Genomic DNA, 23729 nt, shown 5'->3' with positions numbered 1-23729 from the left:
CGACTCAACTGAACTGAATGGTCAATTTGTTACCCCCAGACACTAGCTATCCTGCTTTATGATACCACTCATGAACCTAAAGATGTGGTTCATGTCCATAGCAGTTCCAAAACAGTATCATGTATAACATTATAGCTACTTGCCTTAATGTTAAATTTATTCTGTCTTCTATTTTACCTGTACAAAGAAAAGAGAGTCCTCATAGAGTCTTAGATTTTCTTGTGCTAACAAAAAATTCCATAATATCTTGCCACATGTGGTAAACGAAGTTTATTAACAGCTCTAGGGGACAATAACCAAGTGATACTGCAAAGACTAGAATTTAGAAGGAATTCATGGATCAAGGGACTTTACCCCAAAGGGATCTATTTGGGTGGACCAGAACAAAGGTCCTAAAGACTCATAATAAGACACTAGAGGAAATTCCCTGGTGGTCCAGGGAATTGGCATTAGGACTTGGCATTTTCATTGCTGTGGCCCCAGGTTCAATCCCTGGTCAGGGAACTAAGATCCCACAAGCCATGCAGTGCAGCCAAAAAAAGACACTAGAGACAAAGAGGAAACAGCATATTTACATTTATCAAAGCTAAAGGATAGAACACACTGCACTCAAGATTTTGTTTCTTTGATTTATAATCTTCAAATGTTGCAATAAATGGCTTATGAGCTTTCATTTTCAGTGTTGCCCTAGTTCCCACAATTGTCAGAGGCAAGCCCTTTTCCATTTACTGGTTCAGCAATATGAAGAGCTCAAAGTTTTCAGAGTCCAGTCTTAGCTATGTTCCCTTTGGAATATTCTTCCCTGGGGTACTAGGACCTCTGAACCTACTAAACCAAAGTTCACAATAATAAAAAGCATCTTCATCTTCAGTTACTCAGTCGTGTCTGACTCTTTGCAACCTCATGGATTTAGTCCACCAGGCTCCTCTGTCCATGGGATTTCCCAGGCAAGAATACTAGAGTGGGTTGCCATTTCCTTCTCCAATAAAAAACATAAATTCCCATAATAAATAGTTCGGACCTATCGTTAAAGTGACTTTTTACCCCTGGGGTTCATATATGCTAGCTATCAGGCAGAGGACAATATAGCAGCCACTGGTTTAAGTTATTTTCTGCATCAAATAGGCAGCCTCATAAACTTTTAAGTTGTTCACCTCCCAGTTGACAAAAAATCTGACCATTCATCATGCCATTCCTCCACTATATCTATGAGATGTTTCTCGGTTATTGAGTGCGAGTAAGTCTAGTGAATTCTGGGGGCATAGCCTGTTGTGACACTTCACTTCTTTAAAAAAATGTCTCCAGAGCCAAAGTTGCATAGGAATAGATAAGGCCAAAAATGTTCTGTTAGTCCCTAATGGTAGTACTAGCAGAAGCACTATGGTTGGGGAAGAAAAATCAGTACCCAGAACAAATTTATATCCCTATGAAGACAAGTCCGTAATCCTTCCAGAACAGGTGGATGGCGAGTATACTGAGAGCATGGTGAAGTGTGGCACCATCCATTGTGCTCAGGCTTTACTTCCGCATTACAAACTTGCACAGTCAGTCATGATGGTAGTCAGATCACCCGTAGTAAGGGGAAACTCATGTTGTTGTGTCTATGTAGAGACTTTAACTATGTTTCTATGGCCACACTTTAGAATCCATTAAGAATGAAGGAATTTAGAAAGATGGCAATGATGACCCTGTATGCAGGATAGCAAAAAAGACACAGATGTGTATAGCAGACTTTTGAACTCAGAGGGAGAGGGAGAGGGTGAGATGATTTGGGAGAATGGCATTGAAACATGTATAATATCAAGTAAGAATTGAATCGCCAGTCTATGTCCGATGCAGGACACGGCATGCTTGGGGCTGGTACACGGGGATGACCCAGAGAGATGTTGTGGGGAGGGGGTGGGAGGGGGGTTCATGTTTGGGAACGCATGTACACCCATGGTGGATTCATGTCAATATATGGCAAAACCAATACAGAATTGTAAAGTAAAATAAATAAATAAATAAAAAGAATGAACAGTATAAAGTATCAGTGAAACAGTATTATCCTAAGGAAAAGCGGCTGATTTACATCACAGAGGCAAGTTACCTTGTTCCTGTATAGTGAATAATCTCTAGTGGACTTTTACATGGGCATTCTCTCTGCCCTCTCTGAAAAGTCCATCCACATAATTCAGCCTAGATTGCATCTCAAGAAACTTATACTCTTGCTCTTTCTTAGGTCTTAAACAAACAAATCAGCAATTAGCCCTGTTCACAGATTAGTAAGATCTGTACCATAAGTCATCTTTCCTTCCAAGGAACTGTACAACCATGGTATTCCCTGACTGGGGGAAGGGCAAAATGACAGTTTAGAAAGACCTTGAACTCATCTCCTCCTATCAGCACACTGAATCTGTACCTACATATGGAGCGAGTATTGCTGAAGATCAAACAGCTGATTGAACAGCTATTGCACAGAAGTAGTTTACATAAAAACAGGTAGGAATGATGGAACATGGTACCCATGGGAAATCTACAATAATCATGGCAAATTGTGGCAGGGAGAGATGTAGCTGAAGGGCAGAACACAAACTCACTGTCAGACACAGCGGAAAAAATAGTTTAACAGGCACCTGGACTAATGGGAAAAAATTCATTTAATAACTTCAGATCATTTGTCAAATGAGCAGGGAGCTTCCGGAAACCTCTTGGATATCAAAGTTGCTAGTGAGCCTTGAGGATCTCCTTCTTCTGCACCTTTTCAATCCCCAGTCTTCCTTCCAAAGTGGCTTTAGGCACAGCACTCCCCAGATACTATTCCCAGTATAAGGCTCACACTGCAGCCTAATGGCCAAAGCCCCAAGACACACGCTGTCAACTCAAAGTATGCTCCTACAAAAGGTCACTCTTTCAAGACCAGGCTTAGTGTTAGTGTTAGTCACTCGGTTGTGTCTGACTTTTTGCAACCCCATATACTATATCCCACCAGGCCTCTCTGCCCATGGGATTCTCCAGGCAAGAATACCAGAGTGGGTTGCCTTTCCTTCTCCAGGGGATCTTCCCAACCCAGGAATCAAACCCGTGTCTCCCGCACTGCAGGCAAATTCTTCACTATCTCAGCCACCAGGGAGAGGTAGCTATTTCACCTATCACAGAAGCAAGAATCATCAGTGAAACCAAATGAGAAGACAAGGAGGATATGTTCCAAACAAAAGAATGAAATGAAACAATATAAAAACCCCTAATGAAATGGAGGTAAGTAATTCACCTGATAAAATAGTTTTTTAAAATGGTTATAAGCATGTTTATCAATCTCAAAAAACAAAAAAGAACTCAGTGAGAATGTCATCATTCTCATCATTAGTTAAATGCCATCATTAGAATGTCATCATTAGTTTTCATAAGAAAACTAATCACAACTGAGGCATTCAATAACTGAAACAAAAAGTAATGAGAGAGAATCAACAGGACACTAGATAGTACAGAACAGATAAGCAATCTGTAAGATGGAATAGTGAAAGGCACCTAATGAGAACAATTTTTTAATGATAAGAGTTTAAAGGAACTCTGGGACAACATCAAGTGTGTAATATTCATATTATAGGGGTCTGAGAAGGAGAAGAGAGAGGAGACAGAGAAATTCTCTGAAAAGATAATGAATAAAAACTTTCCTACTCTGGGAAAAGAAACAGACATCAAGATACAGGAAGCACAGAAGGTCCCAAACAAGATAAACCCAAAGAGAACCACATCACGATATATTATAATTAAAATGACAAAATTAAAAATAAAGAGAATCTTAAAGGGAGCAAGAGAGGAACAACTAATCACATACAAAGGAAGCCCCATAAGAATATAAAGCTCAGCAGAAGCTTTACAGGACCAGGAGTGGAGGGGTATATTTAAAGTGCTGGAAAAAAAGAATGCAACACTATTTGCCATAAGTCATAGCAATACTGTCTTGAATCTGACCCCTAAGGAAAAGGAAATTAAATCAAAAATAAACAAATGGGACCTAATTAATCTTAAAAGCTTTTTTAAAAAAAGGACACCATCAACAAAACAAGAAGACAATCTATTGTAAGGGAGAAAATATTTGCAAATGATATGACCAATAAGAGGTTAATACTATATATATATATATAATATATATATATATATATAATAGCTCATACAAGACATCAATAAAAACAAACAATCTGATTTAAAAATAGGTAGAAACCTGAACAGACATTTTTGCAAAGAAGACATACAGATGGCCAAAGGGCACGTGAAAAGATGCTCAACATCTTTAATTGCTAGAGAAATGCAAGTTAAAACCACAATGAGATATCACCTAACAACACTTGTCAGAGTGGCTATCATCAAATGTTGATGAGCAAAAGTAGATCTCAAAGGAAATTTCACAGCCATACAGGCCTACCTCAAAAAATAAGTTAAATCTTAGAGGAACAAACAAAACCCAGGTTAGTAGAAAGATAGAAATCATAAAGATCAGAAATAAATGAAATAGAAACTAAAAACAAAATACTAGAAAAATCAATGAAACTAAAAGTTCATTCTTTGAAAGGATAAACAAGTGATAAACTTTCAGCCAGACTCATCAAGAAAAAAAAAAAAGGAAAGGGGCAAAATCAGTAAAATCAGAAATGAACAAGAAATTATAACTAACACCACCAAAATATGAAGGATCATAAGAGATTACTATTTGCCAATAAAATGGACAACCAAAAGAAATGGACAAATTCTTGTGGTACAATCTCCCAAGACTGGATCAGGAAGATAAAATATGAAATTGAATCAGTATTTTTAAAAATCCCAACAAACAAAAGTTCAGGACCAAATGGGTTCACAGGTGAATTCTACCAAACATTTAGCAAACAGTTAACACTTACTCTTTCCAAACTACTTCAAAATATTGCTAAGGAAGGAATGCTCACAAATCCATTCGATGAGGCCAAGGTCACCCTGCCACCAAAACGAAACAAAAATAACACACACAAAAAAAGAAAAAGAAAGCCAATGTCACTGTTGAACGTAGATGCAAGAAGTCCTCAACAAAATACTAGCACACCCAATCCAATAATACATTATAAGTATCACAAGCCATAACCAGGTGAAATTTATCTGAGGGATGAAAGGATAGTTCAATATTCGAAAATCAGGGTGGTATACCACATTAACAAATTAATGAATAAAAACCATACAATCATCTCAACAGATTCAGGAAAAGATTTTGATCAAAGTCAACGTTTAAGATGACCTCTCCAGAAAGTGTGCCTCAATATAATAAAGGCCTTATATTGACAAATCCACAGTTAACATCATATTCAACAGTGGAAAACTGAAAGTATTCTTTCTAAGAACAGGAGCAAGTCAAGAATGCCCACTCTTGCCACTGTAATGCAACATAGTTTTGGAAGTCCTAGCCACAACTATCAAAGAAAAAGAGAGAAAAAGAATAAAAATTGGAAAAGAAGTAAAATAGTCATTGTTTGCAGATGAAATGATACCATACATAGAAAATCCCAAAGATATCACCAGAAGACTACAAGAGCTCATCAATGAATTTGGTAAAGTTTCAAGATACAAAATTAATATACAGAAATCTGTTGCATTTCTATGCACTAAAACTGATCTACCAGAAAGCAAAATTAAGGAAACAATTCCATTTACTATCACATCCAAGGGAATAAAATACCTAGCATAAACCTACCCAAGAAGACAAAAGACCTGTACTCCAGAAACTATAAGACACTGATGAAAGAAATCAAAGATGACACAAACAGATGGAAATACATACAGTGCTCTTACACTGGAGGAATTGGCAGTGTTAAAATGACCGTACTACCCAAGGCAATCTACAGAGTCAATGTAATCTTATCAAGTTACAAATGACATTTTTCACAGAACTGGAACAAAACATTTTAAATTTGTATAGAAACAAAAATGACCCTGAATAGCCAATCATCATATGTCTCAAGAAAGAAGTATGGAACTGGGGTTTGGGGGATAAATTAGAAATTTGGGGCTAACAGATACACACTACTATAAATAAAATAGATAACCAACAAGAACCTGCAGAGTCGAACTGGAACTATATTCAATATCCTGTAATAGCCTATAGTGGAAAAGAATAGATAGATAGATGATAGATGATTGATAGATAGATAGAACTGAACCACTTTGCCGTACACCTGAAACATTGTAAATCAACTATACTTCAGTGATTTTTTTAAAGAGTAATATTTTAAGAATAATGTCCTTTCTTTAACCCCTTGGTAAGCAAGTCCACATTCTATTACTTGCTTAGTCAGTAGTATTTTGGGGTCATGTTAAATTCTAGTAGAGTCACAATCACCCACATTAACCAACATAACTAGTTTCTATTCCACTGAGAGTTGCTGAAGGTGAATAAATTGAGAGCAGTCTATCATACTGAGTCATTTTAGTAAATCAGCAAAGTTTATATATAATATATAACCCTCAACAGCCACACACATTCTACCCACACTTTTTACAGGCAGTAAATGTTATTCTTAAGTAGCAAAAATGAACACATTTGCTAACTTGATAAAAAAAGATATAGATGCTCTGTAAATAAATAAGTCACATACCCAAACATGAACACATACGTACACACACAATGACCAATGCTTGATATTCAAAATTATTTTTAAATTGGTCGAAGACTATCCACTAATTACTGTATTTGACAGTAAGGTAACGTCTTAAAATTCCTAAGGACATTAAATGTTAAGTTTAAGTGGACACACTATAGTCTTAGAAGTATAACTCAAATTGATTGAACACATAATTTTATGCTTTTTCTAATTTTAAATGCTTATTTTTGCTCTCTACTGGTAAGATCAAGGAGAACATCAGTTATTACTTTAAGAAAGTATTAAATAAGTTTGAATTATTCAATAATTTGTTTTGATTATAAGAATTTGGATCATGTAAAAAGCTTTTGAGTTAATAATTTCTTAATATAAATTTATTTATTTTAATTGGAGGTTAATTACTATGAGAACTTTTTTTCTGAAAAAGCTAGCACATTTAAAACAGTAGAAGTCAGTTAAAAGACTTTTTGGAACATGAGTTTCATCAGATTACATCAGCACTTCAGTTCAGTTCAGTTCAGTCACTCAGTAGTCGTGTCCGACTCCTTGCAATCTCATGAACTGCAGCACGCCAGGCCTCCCTGTCCATCACCAACTCCCGGAGTTCACTCAGACTCACGTCCATCGAGTCACTGATTCCATCCAGCCATCTCATCCTCTGTCGTCCCCTTCTCCTGCTGCCCCCAATCCCTCCCAGCATCAGAGTCTTTTCCAATGAGTCAACTCTTTGCATGAGATGGCCAAAGTAATGGAGTTTCAGCTTTAGCATCATTCCTTCCAAAGAACACCCAGGGTTGATCTTCTTCAGAATGGACTGGTTGGATCTCCTTGCAGTCCAAGGGACCTTCAAGAGTCTTCTCCAACACCACAGTTCAAAAGCATCAATTCTTCGGCGCTCAGCCTTCTTCACAGTCCAACTCTCACATCCATACATGACCACTGGAAAAACCATAGTCTTGACTAGACAGATCTTAGTCAGCAAAGTAAAGTCTCTGCTTTTGAATATGCTATCTAGGTTGGTCATAACTTTTCTTCCAAGTAGTAAGTGTCTTTTAATTTCATGGCTGCAGTCACCATCTGCAGTGATTTTGGACACCAAAAAAATAAAGTTTGCCATTGTTTCCACTGTTTCCCCATCTATTTCCCATGAAGTGATGGGACCAAATGACATGATCTTCGTTTTCTGAATGTTGAGCTTTAAACCAACTTTTTCACTCTCCTCTTTCACTTTCATCAAGAGGCTTTTTAATTCCTCTTCACTTTCTGCCATAAGGGTGGTGTCATCTGCATACCTGAGGTTATTGATATTTCTCCCGGCAATCTTGATTCTACCTTGTGTTTCTTCCAGTCCAGCATTTCTCATGATGTACTCTGCATAGAAGTTACATAAGCAGGGTGACAATATACAGCCTTGATGTACTCCTTTTCCTATTTGGAACCAGTCTGTTGTTCCATGTCCAGTTCTAACTGTTGCTTCCTGACCTGCATACAGATTTCTCAAGAGGCAGGTCAGGTGGTCTGGTATTCCCATCTCTTTCAGAATTTTCCACAGTTTATTGTGATCCACACAGTCAAAGGCTTTGGCATAGTCAATCAAGCAGAAATAGATGTTTTTCTGGAACTCTCTTGCTTTTTCCATGATCCAGTGGATGTTGGCAGTTTGATCTCTGGTTCCTCTGCCTTTTCTAAAACCAGCTTGAACATCTGGAAGTTCACGGTTCATGTATTGCTGAAGCCTGGCTTGGAGAATTTTGAGCATTTCTTTACTAGCGTGAGAGATGAGTGCAATTGTGCTGTAGTTTGAGCATTCTTTGGCATTGCCTTTCTTTGGAACTGGAATGAAAACTGACCTTTTCCAGTCCTGTGGCCACTGCTGAGTTTTCCAAATTTGCTGCCATATTGAGTGCAGCACTTTCACAGCATCATCTTTCAGGATTTGAAATAGCTCAACTGGAATTCCATCACCTCCACTACCTTTGTTCATAGTGATATTTTCTAAGGCCCACTTGACTTCACATTCCAGGATGTCTGGCTCTAGATGAGTGATCACACCATCGTGATTATCCAGGTCGTGAAGATCTTTTTTGTACAGTTCTTCTGTATATTCTTGCCACCTCTTCTTAATATCTTCTGCTTCTGTTAGGTCCATACCTTTTCTGTCCTTTATCAAGCCCATCTTTGCATGAAATATTCCCTTGGTATCTCTAATTTTCTTGAAGAGACCTCTAGTCTTTCCCATTCTGTTCTTTTCCTCTATTTCTTTGCATCAGCACTTAGTAATGTCTATAAACCAATTCTTATAGAGCCTTTTTACTTTTAAAAACTGTATAAAAGTTGTCAATATCTCATTGATGTAGGAAAATACTTCACAATCACACAGTGAGAGTAAAGCATGTGTTAAATAGAGAAACATGGCTACACATAAAGCTCTTAGATTCAGAGTTACAACCTCGCCTACAGATCAAAAGTAGAATCAGATTTACCAAGATGTCAAAACACCCATTGATGTGATTGGGGCATTTAATTCCCCTATAATCATTATGTTGCTATCTAACTGAAGTATCTGCATAGACTTAACATTAATTTCCCCTCATGATGGGCAACCTGGCTATCATTATGGCCAACTGCCCAAGTTGCCAATGCAAAAGTAAAGCCTCAGTACACTGCATGGTGCCACAGCTCACTAAACTCTCAGTAGACTCAGTGTCTATATTTTCTGGAAGGATTTAAGACTTGTCTTCATAGTCATATAGTTTTTTTTCTGGGTACTTATTTTCCCAACCATGGTCCTTCTGTTAGCACACTACCCTTTATGGATTTATACAGTATTTTTTTTACCTTATCTATTCCTATGGTGTCCCATACAATTTGGGATCTGGACACATTTTTATAGAAAATGAAGTGTGATAACAGTCTCACACTTGTAGAATTTACTACACTTATTATGTTTCATATTCCAGGAAAAAAATCACTCACAGAGTGATGGAATGCTGGTGAATGCTCAATTTTATATCATCTGGGGAATGAACACCTTCCAAGTTTAGAAAGCTGTCTATCTGATGCAGTATATATCTTAAAGCCAATGGCCACCATATATTACCATCTGTCCTTTAACCAGAATGTATGTACCCAAGGGAGAAAAAGCCTCTTTAACAATAGAACCAAATAATTTACTATGAACATTTATGCTTTCTATTCTTGTGAACTTTGGTTTAATAGATTCAGAGGTCCTGGTGCCCCCAGGAAAGAATGTTCCAAAGGGAACACAGCTACAACTGGCCTCTGACAGTTTGGGGCTCTTCACGTCACCAAACCAGCCAATAGAAAACTTCTTTCCTCTGACAATTGTGGAGACAAGATCAAGTGTGAAAATGGAAGTCCATTAACCATGTACTGAAATATTTAAAAGTTATACATGAAGTTAACAAGATCATGAGTACAATGATTCACAAATACAACGTTCACAAATACATGCTGTTTCTTCTTATCTAGTATCTCATTATGAGTATTATGAGTCTTTTGGACCTTTGTTCTGGTCAAACCAAATAGGTCCCTAGAGTTAAAGTCCCTTGATTCATGAAGTCCTTCTAAACTCTTATCTAAGCAATCACTTGATCACCATCCTCTAGAGCTGTTAATTAGCTTTATTTCCACAATGGCAAGATTTATGGCACTTTTTGTTAGAAAACACAGGAAAATCTAAGACTTCATGAAAATGTTGTTTTCTTATACAGGTTAAATAGAAGAATATGGATAAATTTAACAATAAGTAGATTGACTCTAGTGTCAGACATGATTCTATTGTTGAAAGTGCTATGGAGATGACTGAATGAGTGCTATCCTAAAGAAAGGTAACATCTGGAGTAACAAACCAACTAGTAGTGGAGAATAACTGTGAAAAGTTTATTGGCATTTGGAGAAGGTAAATAGACCTTTAGTTTAACTAGATTCACACAGTGTTAGAGTAATGTGAAAGACATTAGGAAAAGTCAAATGGCTTTATAATTTTGGGAGTTAACATTCTGTTGCCAGTGATGATTATATGAAAGATCCTCATCTTCTGCAATTTGATAAACAGGTAAGAAAAATTGGTCACACATAAATCTGAGAAAACATGGGTTTTTATAATCTCATTAGTTTCTAAAATGAGATAAAGTATAAACTGATTCTCAGTGGTAATGGAAGGAAATTTACTAGATACTTATAAAATTTTCAAGAAGGAAGTCTCATAGATACTTGAAAAGAAGACACACCTGAAAACCCAAATCTGAGTAAATTGTTTCCAGTATAAATTCTAACTTAAAACATGATGTGCAAAACTTATCAAAAAAATGAAAACTACCAGGAGATCAATTGATTCTCCTGTATTCTTATATGCTGTACAATTTTACAGTTTTTTTTATTAATTTACCTGTAAACAATAAGTAGAATGCAGAAGGGTTTAGATAAAGTTGACAAATGTGATTTTTTTTCAGAAGTGAAAGGTATATTTCCTCCTAATATAAAAGGGTTTAGTTTTTGAGTCTTGAAAACAGAAAGCTGGAGGGTGACCTAGGTTGTTGAGTTTATGTACTTTAAAAGTTAATAAAACAGACACTGAAAATTATTTATATTATATACAGTTATAAAAAGTAAAAGAGGGGAGGTCTTAAAATAGGGTAAGCAAACTTTTACTTACATGTGAAGAAAAATTTATGACAATTTGAAGAACAAGATGCAGTCCAATTTAGCTGAGGCATGTTCTAGCCTCTCAATATTTTGAGATTGAGGAAAAATGCATATAAATGATGGTTTAGAGTTTCAAAATTATGAGATGTATGTAGGTCCCTTTCAGTTTGATAATTCTATTATTTGGAATCCCAAATACCAATATTTCCTTTATCTATAGAAGATAAAATGTTTAGGAATCTGTTTCTGGAAGATAATCAATTCTATATGGGTGAACAAAAAGGATTAATCACAATAAAAGGAAAACATCTGGATGTTTTATTTTATAACATGTATATTTAATTAGATAATTATAATTAATGTATCTGAGAAAAACAATTTTAAAACCTCTTTTCTGAGTGCAACTAATTAATAAGCAATGGTGGTTTCAGAACCTATTCAACCAGGAGTTTGATTATAGATATTCAATGACTTCCAGGTAAATAAACATCATACCCTGGTACCTCCATCTAGAATTCTATCTATGACTACCTCTTGTGGCACAAATAGAATCCTGACTATGCCTCAGGTGGATTTAACTTTGATATGTGAATTTCACACATCAGACTGTGGGTTTTATATTTTCTAACATTTGGTTTTATATTTCTTTTCTTGTTAGTATATCTAGGGAAAATTTATTTTTGACATCTCTAACTTTCTTTTTCCAGTACTCACTTCAGTGTAACTAAGAGCAATCGGTATTATTCTATTAGGTTTCATATTATAGCTCCTCCCCTTTGAACTCATTTTTTCAAATTCTTCATTCTCAGGTAGCTGAAGGACATTGGAGAGCAAAAAAGCAAATAAATTCACATCTAGGAGTGTATAACTGATAAAAGCTTATGGAAAAAATCTTTCAAGACACAGTGCTTTAGAGCATACTCGAAGTTCTTGATGATTATAAAGTTTCTGAAGAGTGTACCCTGAATGTAATGAAAATAATATTCCCTAAACCACCTCTTACTTAAGTTAAAGTGAACCTTCTTTCTCGTCTTTATCATTTCACACATACTTTTCTTAGTTTCTCTTCATTTTTGACATAGTTTATTTCTTTTTCCTTAATTCTTCTTCACTTTATAATCTCTATTTTCTGGAATAGGTTTTCCTAGGGTTTTTTGAGGGTTTTTTTTTTTTTTTTTGCTTCTTCAGAAGTCCTCTCAGTCTTTTTATTCATCTTCTTAGTTACATAATCATCCATACTTTTCTGTTTTTCAATCACCTTGTTGGTTCCCGTTTTCTGTTTTTCAGCCACCCTGTTGACTCCTCTATTTGTTGAATTGTTATATTACAAATACATGATTTACTATATCTGTTACTATATGAGTTGCAATCCGATGTTCCCTTGTTTCCTTCGTTATGTTTAGGTATTAATTTCCATATTATTGAAAACTTTAGCTTATATTTGATGGGGCAATGTTTTTAGTGTCTTCTTCCTTTTTTATTCTAAGCATCTGTTAGAACTTGAGGTTACAAAAAAGGATAAATGCAACTCCTCCCCTCAATCCACTTATGTATATAACTACCTATAATGTAACATGTTAAATGATGTTTTCAGGCATGAATAAAGTGAATAGGAACATGGACAAGGAAGGTATAAATCTGCTCAGACTGTGAAGAGATGGTAGGGAAGGAAGTCTAAACATTGTAGCATGTGTTTATGTTGAGGTATGAATTATCCTTCTCTTCCAGAGAGAAGAGCTGTGGGTGGAGATGGTGGAATGGTGAGAGGGGCACTGGGGAAGAAGAACCAGTATATTTAAAGGCATGTAGTATGTAACATTGTCAGATAATAAACAGGTGATGTCAGATCGTGAGGTGCAAGAAAAGAAGTAAGAAAAAGAAACAGAAAATGAGATTATAAAAACAAGATTCCAAAAGGTTTGAATGCTCTAATGGAACTTTGAAAGTCATTTGGAAACACACAAACAAAAAGGGACACATTAAACTATGACTGGTTATGTTTTGAGAATTGTTGGATTTTTGTTGAAATAGCAGAAACACTTGAAGGAAAGGGTCCTAATAAACTTTCTCAGTAGGTGTAGTTTGAACTGATGAAAGTAGGGACATTGAGAAGGGAAAGGAGCAGATATATGGCAGATGCTTTCAGTTAGAAAATAACCGTGACATACTTTATCCATTTAAAAGGTACTCAAAACTGTGTGAACGGTACTGTATATTTAATGTCAATATTTAATAATGAACATTCGTCATTTTTATCAGACTTTTCGGTAATAAATGCATTACAAATAAAATTGAAACCATTCACCTATCAGACTCCTATCTTTCCTTCCCCAAATTGAATAACATTTCTGAAGTGTTTGGATAGTCTTTGTGCAAACTTAAATATTTTTTGCTACCTATTTAAATATTTATATTTAATATTATTTAAATCACCAAGTGTTTTAGAAATTTATAAATATTGTTACTTTGCATACATTCTTTTATAATTTGATGTTTCTCCATCAACATATATTTTTGAGATTTTTTTCATGACAAAAAATCTAGTTCATTCTGTTTCCTTTCTAAATAATTTATTACATTGTATTAATCCATAGTAAGTTACTTGTATTTGACTTCATTGTGAACATATATGTTATTTCCATTACTAGGAACATTAAAGAGGAAGAATTAACTGGATTGGGTGACAAATATTATTTCCTACTCTCAGTTCAGTAAAATATTCATTTTCTCCATTTTACAGATGTGAAAAGGGCCCAGAGGTGAAAGGTATGTTACCATATTCAACAGGTAATTAAGCGACAGAATGTGAAATGTGGTTTTTCAGATACTGAAGCCTATATTCATTTCATTATCCTATGAAGCTTTTAACAGTAATAGGAATAACTGCTGTAAGATTTTGTAAAAGCTAAAATAGAGACAGATTTGAATGATGTAGTCAATCACACAGCCTATTTTTAATAAGTCCTAGAAGGAACCTAGATTCCCTGCATCCACACTGAGGTTGGTGATTGACTTCAATATACTTTGACTTGAATCGGGCACTCAAGCTTTTTACTGAAGACCTGTTATGTTCTCTAGCACTCTTCCAGGCTTATGAAGAAGTATGAAAGGTAGAATTGCCTTATACTCCATTCAGAGAGGTTAAATGAAAGACTGGAATCAGAAAACTACTCAGGTTGGAGGAATCAAGAGTGATTTCATGAAGGAGGTAGAACTGGAATACAGGCAACTTTATGGAGTCTTTTAAGTAATCAGCTCATCTTGGACCCTGTTCAGGGGTTTTACAAACCTATGAAGAAAGAAAGATTGAGTGGAACTGATTAAACTGGAGTTTTTGTTGTGTTTTTTTTTTTTTAAACTGGAGTTTTACATTGTCAGTCCATCCAAAAGGACTTCTGTTCCAAATAAAGTATTTGCTTGAACAAATACAGTAAGAACAAATGTTTCAGCAAACTGCCAAGTTTTCCAAGACACTGAGGTACATAAATTGGATAACAGATCATTGTCAGGGATGAATAATCATGATCACCAAGGTAGCAGCTACCAGTATGTTAGTAAATGGCAGTCATCAGCCATAAGAGGGGCTTATTTTCCCCAACAGTTTCTACCATTACCCCATCACATGTTTTTATTCAGGTAGTCATAAGCAATGAAAAGAAAATAGGGCATTGGACACAGACAAGATCTTGGAGTCAGTTGATTGGGGTTTTAATATAAACTCTAAGTAAGTTTATGGTTTGAGTCAGGTTATTTAACATATTTGGATATGTATTTCTTAATTTATAATGACTTCAAAATTTCTAAATTATGGATACTGATTTTATCTGTAGGTCCCAAAGCTGACCTCATTGATTTCAGTACTTCTGACTATACTGAAGATTCCTCTTAGTCTTATTCCTACTTTTGGCTTTCTTTAAAATTTTTCAGTTTTTTTAATTCCACACACTCTTGACCTTTCCTTTTTTCTTCACATGGTCAGTCTCTAATGCAAGCAAGTACATTTTATTCACTCTTTCAGCACGTATTTATTTGTGATCTAAATTTTTGCTATGTTGGATTGAAGAAACAGATGTGATCCTTAACTCTATGGAGCTTGCAACCTCGTCGGGAAGGAGAAATTGAACAAATAACAAATTATACTTGTGGTTAGTGAAGAATCTGCCTGCAATGCAAGAGACTTGGATTTTGATCCCTGGGTCAGGAAGATCTCTTGGAGAAGGAAATAGCAACCCACTCCAGTATTCTTGCCTGGGAAATCCCATAGACAGAGGATCCTGACGGGCTATAGTTCATGGGGTCACAAAGAGTCAGACACCACTGAGCAACTAACACTTTCACTTTCCTGCACTTTGAGAGCAAATCAATTAAATGTATACAAGATAGTTTAAATCTACCACTGAGAAAATGTGAATATTGTATTTATCATAGTTCTTTACTGAAATATATTTTCTGATATGAAAGTCTGATACTCCCTGCTGGTCAACAGTATTTTATTTTCTTATTTATTTATTATTTCTCACATGTTGACAGCTGTAAGGGCAACTGAAATAGAGAATTAGACTGATGGGCAAGTGAAATATAGAGAAAGAAACATGATGTTTACTGAATACTTAATATAGCCATATGATTAAGATGTATCAGTGACCATTTACAATTTCATATATAAATAAACTGAGGCTCAAAGAGTTTAACTTGCCTAACATCAAGTTGTCAGTGGTTGGACATTAGTATAAATCTTGTAATCTAAATCCAACGCTCACATTCCTCTTGCTAAGACATGCATGCCTTCTTGCTAAGTCACTTCAGTCATGTCTGACTCTGTGACTCCATGTACTGTAGCCTGCCAGGCTCCTCTGTCCAAGGGATTCTCCAGGCAAGAACACTGGAGTGGGTTGCCATGCCTTCCTCTAGGGGATCTTCTGACCCAGGGATCGAACCCACATCTCTTTACGTCTCCTGCATTGGCAGGCGGGTTCTTTAGCACCACCTGGGGGGCCCTAAATAAAAGTAAATAATTACAGGAGAATATGATTAGTCCTTATATGCAGATTTGTATACAATCATTTCCACTGCATTATGCATTTCATAGTTTTGAGATTTTCAGATCATATGCTAAGTAACCTAAAGCAGTGTTTCTCAAAGTATCTGTGTTGTAGGATAAGATTTTTCCTTTAATTTCTAGTCTTTCATGGGCTATTACTTTTGTGAAAAACAGAATCAGCAACTTGGGATCACTGTACATCAAACTGCTAGAAAAGTTTTTAAGTACTCGCTCACAAAGTCTGTACTTAATATACAAACTGATAACAGACAGTTCATGGATCTACACCTCTCTGTGTGGATTGCTTTTTTTTAATTATCATTTATTTATTTTTTTTACTTTACAATATTGTATTGGTTTTGCCATATGTCAGCATGAATCTGCTACGGGTGTACATGTGTTCCCAATCCTGAACCCCTCTCCCACCTCCCTCCCCATACCATCCCTCTATGGATTGCTTTTTATCTGCTTCAGGGAGTCCAAATAGGAATGAGTCCAAATTTCTGCCTTCAAAAATCTTTAGAGTCTATTTAGTGATTTAGAATAGCAATCAACTCACTATAATAAAACTATAATAAAATAAATACTAGTAACAATAAAGCAAAACTTTGTAGATGTGGTAAACATTTAAGTAATACTGAAGATGAATATATTCCCACAGGTGGGGCCAGAGGAAAGTTTATAGGCTTGGAAGGGATCACAATACTGATTAGCTCTATGTGACTGGAGCGAGATCATATTGGTTTTAAACCCCAAATCAAAAGGTTTGGGCTTGAATTCCTGTTATTCTTGCTAACCATTTTGTACCTTATGCATAATACCATGGCATCCACCCTGAATGGAAGTAGAGGATGTTAAATGCAGAGAAAACTTGGTGGTAGAAAAACAACAGCACATGAAATCCACCAATTTTTTTGTGTGATCACATTGCAAAGGCTGGGAGGTCATTTTAATGCTAAAGTAGAAACAACCATTCATAACTTTAATCTCTCTTCTAATTTATTAAAATAATTATTATATTTTAAATTTTCATCTATTAACTTCCTTCAGGTAGCAAAGTGTACAAAGCAAATGTATGGAGCAAATCACTCTGTGGTGTCAGAGTTTGTGTTCCTGGGAATCACCCACTCCTGGGAAATACAGCTTCTCCTCTTTGTGTTCTCCTCCGTATTTTACATGGCAAGCATAATGGGAAATTCCCTCATTATTCTCACTGTGACTTCTGACCCTCACTTGCACTCTCCCATGTACTTTCTATTGGCCAACCTCTCCTTCATTGACCTGGGAGTTTCTTCTGTCAGTTCCCCGAAGATGATTTATGACCTTTTCAGAAAGCATAAAGTCATCTCCTTTGGAGGCTGCATTGCTCAGATCTTCTTCATCCACGTCATCGGTGGGGTGGAGATGGTGCTGCTCATTGCCATGAGCTTTGACAGATACGTTGCCATATGTAAGCCTCTCCATTATCTGACCATCATGAGCCCAAGAATGTGTGTTTTCTTTTTAGTGGCTGCCTGGATGATTGGCCTTATTCACTCCATGGTTCAACTGGCTTTTGTTGTAAACTTACCCTTCTGTGGCCCAAATGTGTTGGACAGCTTTTACTGTGACCTTCCTCGGTTCATCCTCGGTTGATACATAGACACGTATCAACTAGAGTTCATGGTCACAGCCAACAGTGGATTCATCTCTGTTGGCTCCTTCTTCATTCTGATCATCTCCTATATCATCATCATTCTCACTGTTCAGAAACAGTCTTCAGGTGGTTCATCTAAGGCTCTGTCCACACTTTCAGCTCACATCACTGTAGTAGCCTTGTTCTTTGGTCCTTTGATATTTTTCTATGTATGGCCATTTCCCTCCACACATCTGGATAAGTTTCTGGCATTCTTTGATGCAGTTCTTACTCCTTTCCTGAATCCTGTTATTTACATATTCAGGAATCAAGAAATGAAGATGGCAATGAGGAGAATATGCAAACAGCTAGTAAATAACAAGAGATCTCTTGAGTGATGACTGTATTGTAAGGGCCCTTAGTGATTAGTGATGCTCATCGCTGATGGTCAAACTCAGGGAAAAGCTCTTGTTTGTCCCACCTTGACTGGATTATACACTTATATTGAATTCACTTTGTCTTTTGATTCAGTTCAGTTCAGTCAGTTAGTCATGTCTGACTCTTTGCAACCCCATGAATCACAGCACACCAGGCCTCCCTGTCCATCACCAACTCCCAGAGTTCACTCAAATTCATGTCCATCGAGTCAGTGATGCCATCTAGCCATCTCATCCTCTGTCATCCCCTTCTTTTGATTAGGAGGGAGGAAAACTCACTTTTGATAGTTACAGATAAGGTATTTGTAAGCCAAAGATTATAATAATCTTGAGTCTAAATTCCTAAGGAATAAGAATATGAAGTAATTCTTAGAAATACCTACCAGGGAAGGTTTCTTTAAGGCCTTCAGAACAGGGAGAAGTTTTTTCCCAGTCCCCCTAGTTCAAGATGACTGAACTTGAACTTCACTACACCTAAAATACCTATTTCCAAGTATGATCACATTCACAGATATTGAGGCTTAGGATTTCAAGATGTCTGGTGGACAAAAATCAATCCACATCAGTAGTGCGGATAGTGTAGGTATCTGAAAACAAGAATGACTGCAGGTTACCTCTTAATGAGTGTGAAAACAGATTTAAAATAAATAAAAGAAGGAACTTTAGCTCTTTCATAGGCAATTAACTATATTTTTAAGTAATGGAACATATAGAGTCAGCTTAAGCCACAAAAAGTTATTCATATGAGCTAAAGCATCTATGCTAACTAGGAATATTACACCTACATAAAGGACAACAATTACTGCTTTTAGTCAAGAACAAAACAAATACACAAAAATAAATTTGTTATGTCATCCTAACAGGGAAAACCAAATTTTTGTCTTGCTTCAATATAGTATGTGGTGGCAAAGCATTACTAAATTTTAAAACATAAAACCATCAAATCTGAGCTATGTAAACTTTGCCAAATTATTTACTATATCATTTATATGTATTTATATTCATATATTTGTATTTATTCATAGTTGGCTTAAAACTTGACATTCAGAAAACTAAGATCATGGCATCCGGTCCCATCACTTCATAGCAAATAGATGGGGAAACAGTGACAGACTTTTTTTTTTTTGGACTCCAAAATGACTGCAGATGGTGACTACAGCCATGAAATTAAAAGACACTTGCTCCTTGGAAGAAAAGTTATGACCAACCTAGATATCATATTGAAAAGCAGAGACATTACTTTGCCAACAAAGGTCTGTCTAGTCAAAGCCATGGTTTTCCCAATAGTCATGTATGGATGTGAGAGTTGGACTGTAAAGAAAGCTGAGTGCTGAAGAATTGATGCTTTTGAACTGTGGTGCTGGAGAAGATGCTTGAGAATCCCTTGAGCTGAAAGGAGATCCAACCAGTCCATCCTAAAGGATTTTGGTCCTGAATATTCATTAGAAGGACTGATGCTGAAGCTGAACTCCAATCCTTTGGCCACCTAATGTGAAGAGTTGACTCATTTGAAAAGACCCTGATGCTGGGAAAGATTGAAGGTGGGAGGAGGAGGGGACAACAGAGGATGAGAAGGTTGGATGGCATCACTGATTTAATGGACATGAGTTTGAAAAAACTCCAGGAATTGGTAATGGACAGGGGAGGCCTGGGGTGCTGCAGTCCATGGGATCTCAGAGAGTCGAACACGACTGAGCGACTGAACTGAACTGATGTATGAATTTATTTATATTCATACATATATTTTAAAAATCAAGGCAAAAAGAATTGATTTCTTGAACTTTTTACAACTTTCGATCTCCATTCTGTTTTGTCTTTTCAGACAAATCTGTCCTCTTTCTGATTTTGGAATAAGTATACATTTTATCATAGGACAAATTTATTCTTTTTTCCCACTGACAAATAAAAACAAATATATATCTTATTACCTTGCACTGTTAATTTCTTTTTGGCTATAATACTTTTAATACAGTTTCAATCACCCATTTAATGACCAAAATAACTAAATTTATTTCAAAAATAGAACTCTTTTTAGGAAAGTAAAAAACAAAGCCAGACAGACAGTAGTTTAAGGGACAAAATATTATTTTAGTTGGGAACTTTTGCTTATGGGAAAAGTGATGGATTTAATTAAATTTATGTGATAACCATTTTGCAATATATACATATGTCAAATGATGTTGTATCAGTTCAGTTCAGTTGCTCAGTCGTGTCCAACTCTTTGCAACCCCATGCAGCATGCCATGCTTTCCTGTCCATCACCAACTCCTGAAGCTTGCCTAAACTCATGTCTATTGAGTCTGTGATACAATCTAACCATCTCATCCTCTATTGTCCCCTTCTCCTCCTGCCTTCAATCTTTCCCAGCATCAGGGGCTTTTCCAGTGAGTCAGTTCTTCGCATCATGTGGCCAAAGGATTGGAGGTCAGCTTCAGCATCAGTCCTTCCAATGAATATTCAGGACTGATTTCCTTTAGGATGGACTGCTTGGATCTCCTTGCAGTCCAAGGGACCCTCAAGCGTCTTCTCCAACACCACAGTTCAAAACCATCAATTCTTTGGCTCTCAGCTTTCTTTATAGTCCCACTCTCACATCCATACATGACTACTGGAAAAACCATAGCTTTGACTGGATGGATCTTTGTTGGCAAAGTAACGTCTCTGCTTTTGAATATGCTGTCTAGGTTGGTCATAGCTTTTCTTCCAAGGGGTAAGCATCTTTTAATTTCATGGCTGCAGTCACCATCTGCAGTGATTATGGAGCCCAAAAAAATAAAGTCTGTCACTGTTTCTGTTGTTTCCCCATTTATTTGCAATGTTGCATACCTTAGACAAATGTGATATGTATATACATTAAAAGCATATACAATGTTATATGTCAATCGCATCTCAATAAAACAGGTAAACAGATGTTTTGCCATGCATCTAGCCATTTATCAATACATTTTTAATACATTTCAAAGTGAATTATGAAGTTTGTTTCCTGCATTTTAATAAATATCATCACTAATTCATATCAACATTTATGCTGAACATTGTTTCGTATATACTGGAAGACTCCCTTTTGAAAAAAGCATATTCAAAGGAATCATTCCTTTTTCAGGTAAATCTTTCATTGATTTTATTTTTATGCACACTTTCTTGCTAAGTTCTTTTGAATGAAGATCCTAAAGGTTCCAGAAAGACATGAAATAATCAATAGATTGCTGGGAATCAATCCTGGTAGGACTGTGGAACTGGAGGTGGTCTTTATTATCTTTTTATAACTTTAATATTTTTATAACACATATTATAATAATGAAAGAAACTACTGAAATTATCAAATACAGATATAGGCTTTTAAACTGTGATCTTTTTCACAGATTTTTTATGTTGAACCTTGACAAAGACATTTTGCTAGCCTATGTAAATAATAATCACTGGTGTTTATTTATTTGCCCTTCAAAATTGCCCTCTAAAAGAATTCTAATAATCATAATTTTTGTCTTGAAAATTTCATTGCCTTTCTCCAAGTATGAGATTTTTCTTGTTTCTCAAGGTAAATTTATATTGTTATAAACTTCCCTCTTAGAATTGCTTTTGCTGTGTCCCATAGATTTTGGAACACTGTGTTTTCTTTTGTGTCTCCAATATTTTAGGATATTTTTCTTTGATCTCTTCACTGTTCCATGTTTGGTAGCATATTATATTGCCTCCACATGTTTGTGTTTTATGCACTTTTTTATTCTTATAGTTAGTTTCTAGCCTCATAACGTTGTGGTCAGAAAAGACGCTTGATATGATTTCAGTTTTCTTTAAATATATTGAGACTAGTTTTGTGGCCTAACGTAATCTATTCTGGAGAATGTTCTGTGCACTTAAAAGGAATATTTATTCTGCTGCTTTTCAATGGAATGTTTTAGATAGACTAGAGAGAGAGACAGACAAACATATACATCCACTTGGTATGATGTGTCATTTACAGCCAGTGTTTCCTTATTGATTCTTTGTCTCTGTGATCTGTCCATATATATAATTAGATTTTAAAGTTCTCTATTATTATTTTGTCAATTTCTTCCTTGATGTTTGTTAGTACTTGCTTTATGTAATAAAGTGCTCCTATGTTGCGTGTCTACATATTTACCATCATTATATGTTCTTGTTTGACTGATCCCATGATTATCACATAATGTCCTTCTTTCTTTGTCTCTCTTTTTACAGTCTTTGTTTAATCTTTTTTTTCTGATATAGATATTGTACCCAGCTTTCTTGTCATCTGTATTTGCATAAAATACCTTTTTTTCCATCATTTTACTTTCAGTCCATGTATGTCTTTGATCTGTAGTATGCCTCCTGTAGACAGGTTCTGTATTTTATCCATTCACCTACTCTATGTCTATTAATTGGAGCATTTGGTCCATTTACATTTTCAAAACTTTTTATTAGAGGATAATTGCTTTACAATATGCTGCTGGTTTCTGCCATATATCAACGTGAATCAGTCACAGGTATACTGTGCCCCCTCCTCTTGAACCTTCCTCCCATCTCCCACCCCATCCCACCCCTCTACGTTGTCACAAAGCACTAGGTTGAGCTCTCTGTGTCGCATAGCAATTCCCATTGGCTATCCGTTTTACTTATGGTAACGTATATGTTCGGAGAAGGCAATGGCACCCCACTCCAGTACTCTTGCCTGGAGAATCCTATGGACAGAGGAGCCTGGTGGGCTGTAGTCCATGGGGTCGCGAAGAGTCGGACACGACTGAGCGACTTCACTTTCCCTTTTCACTTTCATGCATTGGAGAAGGAAATGGCAACCCACTCCAGTGTTCTTGCTTGGAGAATCCCAGGGACGGGGGAGCCTGGTGGGCTGCCGTCTATGGGGTCGCACAGAGTCGAACATGACTAAAGCGACTTAGCAGCAGCAGCAGCAGCAGCAACGTGTATGTTTCCATGCTACTCTCTCAATTCTTTCCACCCTCTCCTTCCCACGCTGCGTCCACAAGTCTGTTCTCTCTGTCTGTGTCTCAATTGCTGTCCTGTAAATTGGTTCATCAACACCATCTTTCTGGATTCCATACACGTGTTAATATGCAGTATTTGTCTTTCTCTTTCTGACCTACTTCACTCTGTACAATAAGCTCTAAGTTCATCCACCTCATTAGGACTAATTCAAATGTGTTCTTTTTTATGGCTGAGCAAGGTCAATTTACATTTAAAATAATTATTGCTAGATATATACTGTTGCCATTTTGTTGTTTTGAGGTTGTGTTTACAGTTATTTTTTTCCTTTCTTCTTTTGCTTGGTTCATTTGTTATTTGATGACTGTTAATTTTTGAATATTTTTGGCTGTTAGGTCCTAGTTGTGGCAGGCAGGATCTTC

General features: G+C 36.2%; 1 pseudogene; it reads left to right on the top strand.

Annotated features, from left to right (window-relative positions):
- Nucleotides 1-17385: 17385 nt before the first annotated feature.
- Nucleotides 17386-18327, top strand: LOC120853275 (annotated as a pseudogene).
- Nucleotides 18328-23729: the final 5402 nt, after the last annotated feature.

Source organism: Oryx dammah, unplaced genomic scaffold (assembly GCF_014754425.2).
Source record: "Oryx dammah isolate SB20612 unplaced genomic scaffold, SCBI_Odam_1.1 HiC_scaffold_26, whole genome shotgun sequence".
In the NCBI taxonomy this organism is placed as follows: domain Eukaryota; kingdom Metazoa; phylum Chordata; class Mammalia; order Artiodactyla; family Bovidae; genus Oryx; species Oryx dammah.
Note: the sequence above shows the minus strand (reverse complement) of the source record. Positions and strands in the feature narration are given on the sequence as shown.